The 12585-nt window shown below is 32.3% G+C and overlaps 1 protein-coding gene and 1 long non-coding RNA gene across 2 annotated transcripts in view; one reads left to right on the top strand and one right to left on the bottom strand.

Annotated features, from left to right (window-relative positions):
• LOC107998121 (zinc finger protein 395) overlaps positions 1–12585 on the bottom strand; it is an 88331-nt gene that overhangs the window by 61194 nt on the left and 14552 nt on the right. The window lies entirely within an intron of this gene.
• On the top strand, positions 2604–4005 carry LOC133665816 (uncharacterized). The gene is made up of 3 exons (XR_009829191.1): positions 2604–2966; positions 3241–3368; positions 3779–4005. It is a non-coding gene; the product is annotated as an uncharacterized LOC133665816 (long non-coding RNA).

Genomic DNA, 12585 nt, shown 5'->3' with positions numbered 1-12585 from the left:
GAAGTAAGACGATGCAGTTATATCGCACTATACGACACGACGTTTTTTACCATCAAATCAATACGTCAATACGTTAATTAATGCATTAATCTCAATTAACCAACCGCACCAAGAAAATTCACTTTTTCTTTAAAAAAAATATCTTTAAAAGTACATGGAAGAAACGCGTAAACGCGTTTCGACGAACCGTCGACTCAACCGATCCGCCATCTTGATTCCTCTCCCCCCTCTCCACAATTAACCAGAAGCACGTAATCGACTTTTTCCCCGAAATAAAGAAGAAAAGGAGAAAACGCGAGAGCTGTGAACGGCGTCTACCGCGAGACACGAATACAAAAGCGATTTTTTCGCCATTTCCTTTCTTTTTCTTTTTTTTTTCCCTTCCTTTTTTCTTTTCTTTTCCTTTCCCTTGCATCGAGACCAACGCGAAATTAACGCCACTTATATAGAAGTTATACAGGAGGGACTACGAAGCGAATCGTCGTAGGAAAGGCTTCATTGTCTAGTCGGTGTTCCATTCACCGGTTTGGGAAATCGTAGCCGCGATGCAAACCGAGAACTGGAGGAACTGACTACGCCACGTTTGCGGAGCCATGACCTCGATCCAAGAATGCGACGAGATTCGGTTCGCGTAACGGGACACGCAAAATTCACTCGAGGGCCAATCTTAGCACCGACGAGCTGCTTAATGTGTTTCATCGGTTGGAAAAGAAGGAGAAAAAGGAACAACGATGATGATCCTCTCTTATCGGTTCCCGTTAACGATCGGCCAAGAAAATTCGAGGAATCGCGAAATAAAATCGAGATAATTTCGCGAGATCCTTTTCCTGCGAGAGGAAAAGATGAATGGGAAGAGTGAATCTCGCGAAGGGAATGGAATGATTATTAACAAGTCAATACGTCTCGTGGAAAATTTTCCTTTTTCTCGATCAAAATTCTCTCCGGTTTTCTTGTCTTTCCTTTTTTTTTTTTTTTCGTTCAGCCATGAATGGGAGGGGAGAAGGAAAACGAGTTTGTTCTCGAGAACAGGATGGAACAACGACAGAAGCTCGACGAGACTCTACCTGTAATCTCGTTAGATATGTGTCACTCAATGTCGAGCTTAACCCTGGAATGCTAACCTTCGCCTTTTTTCTTTTTTCTCCCCTCCTTTTTGATCAATAGGATTTAGCATAACGATCGAGCGCGTTGAAAAAAACTCGAAGAAGCGTTAAGCTAATTTTTTTCTTTTAGGATTAGAATTATTATGATGTCAAAAGTTTGAGGAGATTCTCGAGAGAAATAAGAACGAATGTCTGCGAAATAGATCAGGAAGTATTTGAGCGTTCGTAAGTTATCAATTTTCAAAAGAGACGAGGAAATTTACCAGATATTGGACAATCTAGGGATCACTAGATCGAACTACCGTCTCTCCTTTCATCGAATCACACGCCAATTCATCACCCTATCTTAAACATTACAATTATTGCATTCTAATACGTCTAAGAGAATGATAAAAAAAACAATTATAAAACAATATTTATATTTCAATCAATATTACCGATCGCTTGTTATAGATTAAAATTTCGTTTTATTATCTAAATTCCAGTGTACGAATTCTTTTCGATCCTCGTCATCGTTTGGTATCGAGAGAGTTGTAATTTCAGAAATCGAAGCGATTACGGTTGACGTCAGACGCAACGAACCTTTCCCAATCTTTCCTCGTGGAGGCTTTAGTGACGTCAGTGACAAATTATCACTCCCGGACGTACCCGGATCTTGCGAAATGTATCCACGCAGGAATAACTCACGTTCCAATTTTTTTTCACTGACTCACACGCAATTGGTCAACCCCTGAACGTCACTTTGACAATGCGCCGCCCCTTATCTAAATGCGAGCATTTTTAATCTTTTTTCATTAGTCACGTTATTTATGTACAGATTTGATAGGGCAAGAATCCTTTGTTAGTCATGCGCTGTTGACGAGAATTTACGGTCGGGACATTTGGTCTTCTTTGAGCCGATCCAGGTCATTCTTTGAAGATTCCCTGGTTTAAGAGGGTTTATCTCAGCGTTTATCTCGCCGTTTAGGCGGTTCTTTGCAAGTTTGTTTACGATTTCCCGTGAATTTTAGAGTTGTTTGGCGAGATGTAAACATTTCTCTAAGATTTTTACAGATTGGGAAAATAACGTTAATTTTGCTCTTATCGAGCGATTCGAAGGATTTATATTCCATCGGCGATATATACTTTTCGTGTTTGATATTTTGTATATTTATTTTATGCTTGAAATTCCAAAAATTAGTGACTCCGTTAACCATAATATGTATTTCCATTTCAACTTACTACTTTGTTTATACTAGAAAGAGATAAACGATTCTTTAAAAATATTTATAATATCTCGTCAAATAAATTTTGAAAACAAGAAAAAAAAATGTACCTAATCTTCGCCATATTGAATCACCGAACTTCCATACAGCGCATGCGTAAACTCAATAGTTCTATGAACTATTTCTCCTTCGAGATGTTATTCGTGTAAACAGGGTATTTCATCGTAAATATTTCGTTCGTTGTTCAATTTAGAATGGCGAAAGAGAGAAAAAAAAAAGAAAAGAAAAGAAAAGGAAAAAAAGAGAGGACTTGAATGACGGAAAGTTCAAAACGATGGAAATAAGTTTAACCTTAGATCCATCGATAAAGATTTGCATCACAGAAGACGTCTGATCATTATGATGAGTTATACCGGCAGGCGTTAGAAAAACAAGCGTTACGTCACACGAGGAAGGCTTCTCGGGTTATTTTTGCTCGGCGGACGCAGTGTCTGTTTTCATATGGTGACGTTGGTGTGACTTATATTCTATCAGTAGAATGATTTTTGGTACCGAACACCAAAGATTTGAATCTCTGTTGAGACGTTACCGGAATCTTTTGCATGTTTCCCTGTTTTTTTCTTCCATCTCTTTGGAAAGAGATGCTATTTTTAGAAGTGTAAGTAAGCAGAACGAATTAGTTTGAAGAAAAATTTATTTTTCGTTTTAACGTTATGCGGTGACTGAATGGGAATATTTGTAAAAGTAATCTAAATTCTATGTTTAAAAATAACGAAAAGTCAATATTATTTTTGAAATTATTATTAAAACAAAAATCGAATATCGAGATGTTCCTTTGCAAGAAATAATAATTAATATTTTCAAATAATCGTATTATTTGATCTCGAAAATTAAAAATAGATCATCAATTTTGATCGATGCAATATATTTAGGTTGAATTTAGGTATTTTGATTTGTCACATATTCTTTTCAACGATCCTCGTTCAATTCGGGAATGAAAAAGGAAACAGGCATCGTGCAAAAATTACGGGCTGATGATTCAGTTCATCCTTCGACAACCGTAAGTACCAATGACAGCTCCTTTTTCCACGAGATAACTCATACCACTTCGCTTTGGTGTCACTTCGTGTTACCACTTAGCATCGCGTTCCACGTTCATCATTTTGTGCTAATAAACCGTTCAAGTATCGCGATGTATGCACGTGTGATAAAAGTATGGGTGTATGTATTGTCGAAAATAATTTACGATTGTTATTTTTTTTTTCAATTACAAACAAATACTAATACTAAAAAGAAACCAAAAATGGGGACATATTAAGAAATTTTATTTGACACGTTGAATGATCGTCGTAAATTTTATCCACGATTTTACGACTCGTTAATGATTCATTGAGATGTTATTGCAGAATTTTCACTGATAATATGACATTTAAATAATAATAATAATAACTGTATTTTCATTTTCTACAGATACTGGAAATATATAAAATCGATTACCGATAAGGATGCTTGTATATCGAATATCCTTTGTCTTCGAGCTTATCTTTAAGATACAATACGTGAACTTTCAGTTTTAGCTTATGCCAATGAATCAATGCAATGAGTCTTTTAATTTTTTCGCTCAACCAGAAGGACACGATGTATCGCTATTGTTATTCATTTCAAGTTTGATAAATATAATTTGTTGTGATATAATGTAAATCAGTATGCGTTAAATATTGTAATTGTAAATGCAATCAATATTGCGACCATCATCAGTTACGAAAGCATAACTTCAATCAATTTCAAATATGAATAACATCTCGTGCGACAATAACACGTTAATATTCATTATGCACGATACGTTTACAATATGAGAAATATTTATTAAGAAATTAGATAGCATTTCGAGTTTTCTTTCGAAGGATTATTTATAATTTTTAATTATAAAAAAAAAAAATACCTCGATATTTTTTACAGATTTTGAAAACGATAAAAAGAAAATGTTATTATAATTTTTTTTATTTAAATCAGCAAAGGACTGAAACATTGAAAATGATTTCAAACATGGATCAAATATCAAATATGTGATCATTTCTAAAATTTTTCATTTCTAAAAATATAATAAGTTATTATCGATTCTAATATAATATTTGTAATATAATATTGGTAATATTTGTTCGGAACGGACGCAAAGATTATCAAAAGATACATTGAAGATTACTGGAATGATTAGATAAACCACTTCGAAGATATATCAAATTGAAGTTGTTGCTACCAAAACAATTCGAAATAAAATTAATATATTAATGATAGTCGCAAATCGATATGAAAATTAAAAGATTAGATGAAGAATTATAAAAAAAAAATTTTATGAGCTACAAAGATATTAATCTAAAATCTTTTGAAATAAATTATCATCAATATCTGCAACATTGATATCAAATCGTTGGTGCAATAGCAAGGTCAAGCATAAATACGTGGAAATTTCTTTGAAAATCACTTTTTTGCTATATTAAATTATTCTTTCTTTTTTATTTGTCATTCATACTTTTTTTCAATTGAAAATATAAAATAATGTAACGAAATACAACATTTCAAAAATTTAAAAGCGAAAATAATTCTAATCATCATACAACTATCAAAAAACGTCAAACTATTCCAATCTTACAATCAAAAGAATATATTCAAACTATAATCAAAGAAAGTCCAAAGTAAACATTAAAAAACATCGATCTATATATCTAAGAAATTTTTAACAAACAATTCCAATCAATGTTCTATCTATAAGTACAAGAAAAAAAAACTCAAGCATAAAAAAACCATATCAAGTTTCGACGATTAAAAAAATTCCAAATTAACCTAACCTAAAAAAAAATTAAAAAATATCAATCTAGAATCTACAAATAATTCCAATCAACGTTCAATCACACCTACATATCGAAGAAACTTTAACGAACAATTCCAATCAACTAAAAAAACATCAAGCTACAACGTCCAGCGATTGCAAAACCGTTAACTCGCTCAACCTCAAAAATAAATGCTCACGGCTCGAGCGGCCGCTGCATCCTCCATCATAAAACGCGTAACACCATCCCACAGCTGTTATTTCCCGACCAGCCACGATTTCCTACGAAACAACCGTAGTACTTCCCCACTATCCATCGCGAGCGTTACGCAAGTGACGTCGAACAAGTGCAATCAGTTCCAGTAAAACGAGCTGCACCTTGGATGGCCGAGTTCGAATCATCGGTTTTTATCTAAAGGGGTCACGGAATCGCTCATCTGGCCCGTCTGTCCATTGTCCCGCCACGCGGCGTTGTAACGCGCGCTACGCGATCTCTTTGTCTCGCGGTGTTTTAGCCGGTGATCGTCGTCATCGAATGTTCTCGCCAACAGCGCAATCTCCGGTCACCACGTGCGACTAGCACCTGAACGTGAATAAGTGTGTCTCGTGAGAAGTTGAATACGTAGGAATGTAGAAATTATTGGATTAGAATGAGTTGGAATGGAAGGAAGGAAGGACAAAGCTTGGATTTGATTGGATAGGTTAGGTTAGATAATCGAAAGTTGTTCAAAGAGATTTTATAATTTTCTTTGTTCGAAGGAAGATATTGATGAGTGAATATAATCGATATTTGACGAGAAACTCGATACTCGTAGGAATTATCGGATTAAAATGAGTTGGAATGGAAGATAAAAGTTGGATACGATTAAATAGGTTAAGTTACGTATTCGAAAGTTGTTCAAAGATTTTGTGATTCTCTTTATGTGTATATTTATTAAAGTGGTATCTTAAACAAGCAATGTTTGATAAAAAACTGGATACACAAGATAGAATATAGAAACTATTGGATTAAAACTATTAGTAGTAGTTGGAATAGAGGGGGAAAAAAAAATAAATAAAAGTTAGATTTTGAATTGAAAATATTAAAGGAATATTTAATTATTTTGTATTATTTGTACGATGATATGAATATTTAAAAATGATTTAGAAAAGTGTTATGAATGGTATCCTGTATATGAATAACCGGTCTGCTGGAAAACTGGATGTGGAATGTAAGAATTATTAGCTTAGGTAAAGTTAGGTTATAAGAGAAAGGACAAAGGTTGGATTTATTTGGTAATGATAATGATATTTGAAAATGTTTCAAAGTTGTGATTATTTTTTTTATGTATATTTAAAAGATATAAAAGAATAGCATTTTTTAATTATAAAAGTTGTTTGAAAATATTTGCTTGATTGAAAATTTTTGATTGAAACAAAAAAAAAATATGTATATGCATAAAATTTGTTTTTCTTAGAGAGAAATGGGTTTTATTACCGTATTCGACTTTATATTTATTTTAAATAAAGTAAATAAAGTATGCTTTTGATATTCTTTCAATAAATTAATTTATTGTATTCTAGAATTTTTAATATCAAAATAATGGCAGCAAAAATAATTGAATTAGTTTGAAATTGAATTATAAATTGCCCCCAGAGAATTGTTTTTGTTAATGATACCCTCATACCAGGGTATGAATTTAATTAAATTACACGTAACCCATGCTGTCGATTAAGCCTCAAGCTAAGTGGTTAATTATGACCCTTTAGCAGTCAGAATCGAAATTAACAAGCGATTATTCTCTTCATATAGATGTTAGATCATAAAGATTCACTTCTCTCGTTTATATCGAAATAAAATATTATGTAATTTTTTCCAAATAAAATATGAGTTAAAATAAATAAAAATCTTAATTATCGTTAATTTTATTTTTGATTCGGAATAAAAATCCAAATTTTAAAAGCAATCACCAAGAAACTGTTAGTGTTGGAATAACATTAGGGTAAACAATAGGTTTCCAATTTATCTAGTCACTTTGTTTCCTTACAAAAATAGGAAAACTATTGTAATCGTTGATTCATTCTTTTTCCAAATTTACATTCAACATAAAACACGTTTATCTTTAGATTTACTTTCAGTCTATTTAAAAATTTAGTCAACAAAACGAGTCGAGACAAAGTTCTTTGGGTTTAAAGTCTATAGCTGGCTCAAAAGTCCACACAGCATAAAAGAAGAAAGAGACATTCGTGGCCATAGTTCGAGCTGTGAACTCGAGAGCCGAGGAAACTCGCGTGGGTTGCTTTACAATACAATCTCGAAACTGAAAATTAATATCGTGTTACTCTTTATGAACGAGACTCAACAGTTAATATTATTTTTCAAAAATTCTCCTCGGAAGATTAAAATCTTTTTCTAACTAATTCTTATTTAAGAATATTTTTTTTTTTAGCAATTATAATATCTTTAAATCGAGAATGATCCACAAAACTATGATTAAAATTATATTTAATCTATCGAGTCATAATGTGTCTTACTCGATCGAGACACGATACAATTTTCAAATAATTCAAATAAAATAATCATCGAAATAATAAGATAAACATTTTTTTTCTTATTCAAAATCTTTATACACTTCGACAATTTTCAAACATTTCTATCGAGTCGTGATACGAAATCGTCAAATACTACGATATCAGCCTCACGGAATTCCTCGTCGCTCCAAATCAACTATATCGACAACTACGTAGTAAATTCTTCTTACTCGGCCACGTCGAAGAAAAAGAGAAGGAGAGAAGAAGAAGAAGAAGCACGCATTGCGATGATGCAAAGTTCACGTAGATAATTCCCGTTTGTACCGAGATCAAGGAAATGCCAGATAATTATATCGACCCTTGTTGTCACGTTCCCTCGGAAGCAAACGAATGCCACGAACACGAGAGGCAAGAAAATGGCCTTCTCGATATCTATATCTCCGTGCCCCAAATTTTAATCCCATCTTACTTTTTTCCGCTTTGAATTTGTCTTGATCTTTTTTTTTATTTATCAGTTTTTTTTTATTCGATTCCAGAAGGATTTTCTAATCCGTGTTTTTTACCAAATGTATGTATACATATTTCGTTTTTAGAACATTTTATTAGTTAAAATTTGTAACTTAGAGAAATCTTTGTCTTTCGTTGTTGCATTTAATATAAGAAATATTTAAGCTTTGCCTTTAGACCCACCGCATTTGAATTTCTCTACAGAAATTTCACTATTGCGAAGCTTGAAAGTGTCCATACCAGAAAATTTATAACTTTTACCGTTCCTTGTCCTTAGTTAGATTAATAATTTCACGATTTTAGTTCCCATTCATCTTTCTCCCTATTCATTCGTATTTTCCCGTATTTGTCCCAACGAACAAAATTCCTATAACGAATTCTATAATCTGCAAAAACTTTTGTCTCTTATTATTTATTCTATCCCCATTTAAGAAGTATTTAAAACTTGTCCAGCCGGAAAATCTCGAGGTTCCATCAATCCATAAAATCTGACGGGGAAAATTTAATTAATCGAAGTTAGGAACAAAGTTATTTCGACAATTTATCGTTCAATAACAATAGTCACGAATAATTATAAATTTCTAAGGTTATATAAAAAGCGGATTAACTATGCATACTAAATATTGTAATTAGCATTTTAATAAAAATCTATCTACTCAAAGTAACTTTATTTCTAAATTTCTAACCAATTATTTTTCCAATTTTAATACCCCCTTTTTAAACTCTGCCCCTAAATCCAACTATTTTACAGATGCTAATCCTAAAAACCTTAGCGAAAGAGCCAACTTTTTAACACGTCCGCTCATTGACCGATTGCGAGCGTAAGCGTTGTTCGTGTTCTGACACCGCGAGAATTCAGGACTCTGCCCCCCCCTCCCGGTCAAATTTAGTCTTGCCGAAATCTTAGTCAGCGGACTTCGGTGTACGGTGCACAGTTCCGAGCCACGACCACGTTTTAACGGCCCCACACGCCGTTCTTCGTGTCTATCTATCTCTCTGTTGCTCCTCCGAACCGGAGCGGAGTGGCTCTTTTGTCGATCGAGCATAAACGTTACAAACGTGGAATATGGTTTATTCATGAAAGGAAGTAACTCTCGTGTGTCTGTCAGGGACACGAACCCCGAAATGGATATGTACGATAACTATAATACCGATCGTGCTCGTCGAAATCGATCGAGCGTTTTTTCGTTATATATATATATGTAAAAGCGAATTTTATATCTCGATATAATGTGTGATTAGGATAGATTGGTAGTAATAGGTTATAGTACATAAGTTTTGTTTTATACGAATATTTTAAATTCAAGAAGAGTTGGAATGTGATTTTTATGATTTAATCGAGTATCAATTTAACCGATAAATCAGTACGAATCAGTACGTTATATATCAAAAAGAAAACGTGACGACGTTTTAATATTTCAGTATTATTATACACGTATGATGATAAAAATTTGTACTTCTCGCAAAGAATATATAACTACATTGCTGGAATTATTCTAAATGATAGTGACAACACTGGCTGGAGAAACAAATTTGTATTGAAATTGTGAAACATTGAGCTGCATCAATACTTTTTTGCACGCCAAGTCAAATTTGAGGTACAAATAAAAAAAGCGAATGGAAATTTACAGAGTTCTTTTTCTTGGGAAAATTCTGTCTGTATATGATGCGCCTGTGTACGACAAACGTTCACGTATGTGTAGTGGTAATTATTAGATAAATCGACGATGCATCCATCTCTGGGAACAAAGCTTGATTACAGATTTATCTTATTTCAATTAATAATTGATTGTCTCGATACAAGTTGTTCTAATTACAAATCGACCAAAACGTATCTCATTTTCTTTCCATAGATAAGCGTTTTCTTATTTTAATTTAAAGAAAAAAAAAAAAAAAAAAGGAAACAAGAGGTCGTTCAAAGATCGAGAAATTATCGTGTGTCTCATTGTTGAAACAAAGACAATCGGATACACGCACACAAGAAATATTTATCTAAAAGGTTCATTGGTAATGCGTTTCCTTGACTGTGCCTTCTCAGACAGAGTTTAAGAGTGGCAAGATAACAAAGTTTTCAGCTTGATAATCGGAAATTTCGAAAACGATAATCAAATGTGTCATCTAGTTTCTCGTCTCGAACGAACTTTTCGAATGAAATTTGTACAAGATATGCATTTTCTTATCGTTGTCGCTGCAATGAGAATATTGAATATTGAAAAGAATGGTGTTGGCCGGTTCTTAAAAAGAGGTATCGATAATAAGAGACTAAAAGAACAATCTTGGCTCGTTCTTAAAAAGAGATATCGATAATAAGAGACTAAAAGAACTTTGATAAATTATAGATAATAGAGTATAATAAATTGTCATCCCCATAGTGAAAAAAATTTTCTTTTATAAATAATAGAAAAGACGAGATAGTAATTATACAGTTTAACTTTCTATTTGAGTAATTTAATTAATATATAGAAAACAAAATTTAAAAAAAAATATCAGAATATGAACAAGCAACTTATATAAAATTATAAATAATTTTTCTTCAATTATTCTCTTAACAAAAAAGTTGATTATAATGATGGAATAAATGATAAATAATTTAATATTAATAACATAATAATAAATTAAAAAATTATAGCAATCATTTTTATTTTCACATTAAAAATAAATATCGATTCATCGATTCAATAAAGGATTTTTATCGATGATCGATCAATGATCGATGAATACAACTTGTCAAACAACGTTCCTGTTTACCAAACTCTCAGACATCTCGATTTCTATCGAATTAATCGATAATACGCCGATTTACGCATTACGATATTCCCCGGAAGAGAGATCTCGAATCGTTTCTTCGTACAAATAAGGTAGAAAAAAAAATATATATTTTCATTGTAAGTAAAATACAAATAGTCTTTCTTACCGTTTAAGAAAAACTGTAAAATATACAGGAAAATTTCATTCAAGAAAAATTAAATTGATGACACATCGACAATTAAGACTTTCGAGACGGTACAAAAGATTAAGCTACGTTTTTATTTAAGAAATAAAAGCTTGCTTCTTATCTGTTTTAATTCAAAATTTATAACAAAATTCATCATTATTTTGAAAAAATAACGTTCTCGAAAAGATTTTGTGGAACTTTATTCTAAAAAAATGTTAAATATTATCCATATATTGTTTTTCTTAAAAAGTGTACAGTTTATACAAATATTCATTCTGCACGTACAATTATGTACAATTATAATTAAAGTGGCAGAATAAAAGTAACCAAAAAAGATAAGTAAGAATGCAGTTGCGCATTTGTTAAAATTGCGAGAATAAAAAGCTATCAGATAATTCAACTGTTACATCTTATCCCACTTACGAGAAACATCCTGCATACAAACACAAAGGGCACACACATTTTAAGAGAAAGAAGCAAACGTTCGAGCAAAAAGCCTGTTCTAAGGAAAAGGGTGGAACGATCGAGAGGGAAGTGCAAATTTTATCGCAACAAAGCACGATAGTTTCTTTCTACCGGATGCATTCCTCGAGATCGCCTCGATAGAGCGAAAGAAAATGGCGTATGTCCCCTTTCCTTTTTTTCTTAGGGCCGATACCCAAGGGAAAAATGGACGATGGAACAAAAATTCACGAATATCAGTTGAGCGATAAAGTTATATTATAAAAAAGGAAAAAAGAAAAGGAAAAAAAAAAAAGATTAAAGAAACGAAAGAAAAGAGTCACGAGCTGATTAGTTCGTTAGATAAGATTTACACAAAAGATGACCTTGAAGAAAGGATTTGATTGGAAAGAATAAAAAACAATGATCTATATATAATTGAATTGAGATTATCAGAAGGCGAGGAAAAGATGATTTTTCATATTAATTCTATTGAAATATGTAATATCCATTTTCGTTTTTCACAGTTTTAACGATTCACTTTTATAATAAGTTGCAATTTCACGTCCTTTTCGTTTGAATAAGTTAATAAAAATGAGTTAAAAATTACAATATGATTACAATATGAAATTTAGTTTTAAAGGTCCAATGAGAATATTAATAAAATATTGGAAATACCTGACGTAGCAAATATTTAATATAATCGTAACGAATCTTTAACCATTTCTTTCAGCATAAAAATTATATTATGCCAAAATTATAATAGGCCATGAAATTTTCTAGATAAACAATTATAAATAGATAGAAATAACTATCGAAAATCATCATTTCGTAACCCTCTTGACTCGGTCCCTATTCTTGGATTGAGAAACACTGTTTTAATTGCAAGCTTGAGATAAAAGGAAGAAAGGACGGATAACGATACTAGCAATCGTTCCGCGATTCAATTCACAATTTCTCGTTTGTTTCCTTGACCAATGTCGTCACATCTGTGACAAACGACCGTAGACGAATCCTCGAATTATCACGACGAGATAAAGCGTACTACGATTATAC

The sequence above is a fragment of the Apis cerana genome, linkage group LG3, assembly GCF_029169275.1.
Source record: "Apis cerana isolate GH-2021 linkage group LG3, AcerK_1.0, whole genome shotgun sequence".
Taxonomy (NCBI): Eukaryota; Metazoa; Arthropoda; class Insecta; order Hymenoptera; family Apidae; genus Apis; species Apis cerana.
The sequence above is the reverse complement of the archived record's forward strand: the minus strand, read 5'-3'. Positions and strand labels throughout refer to the sequence as shown.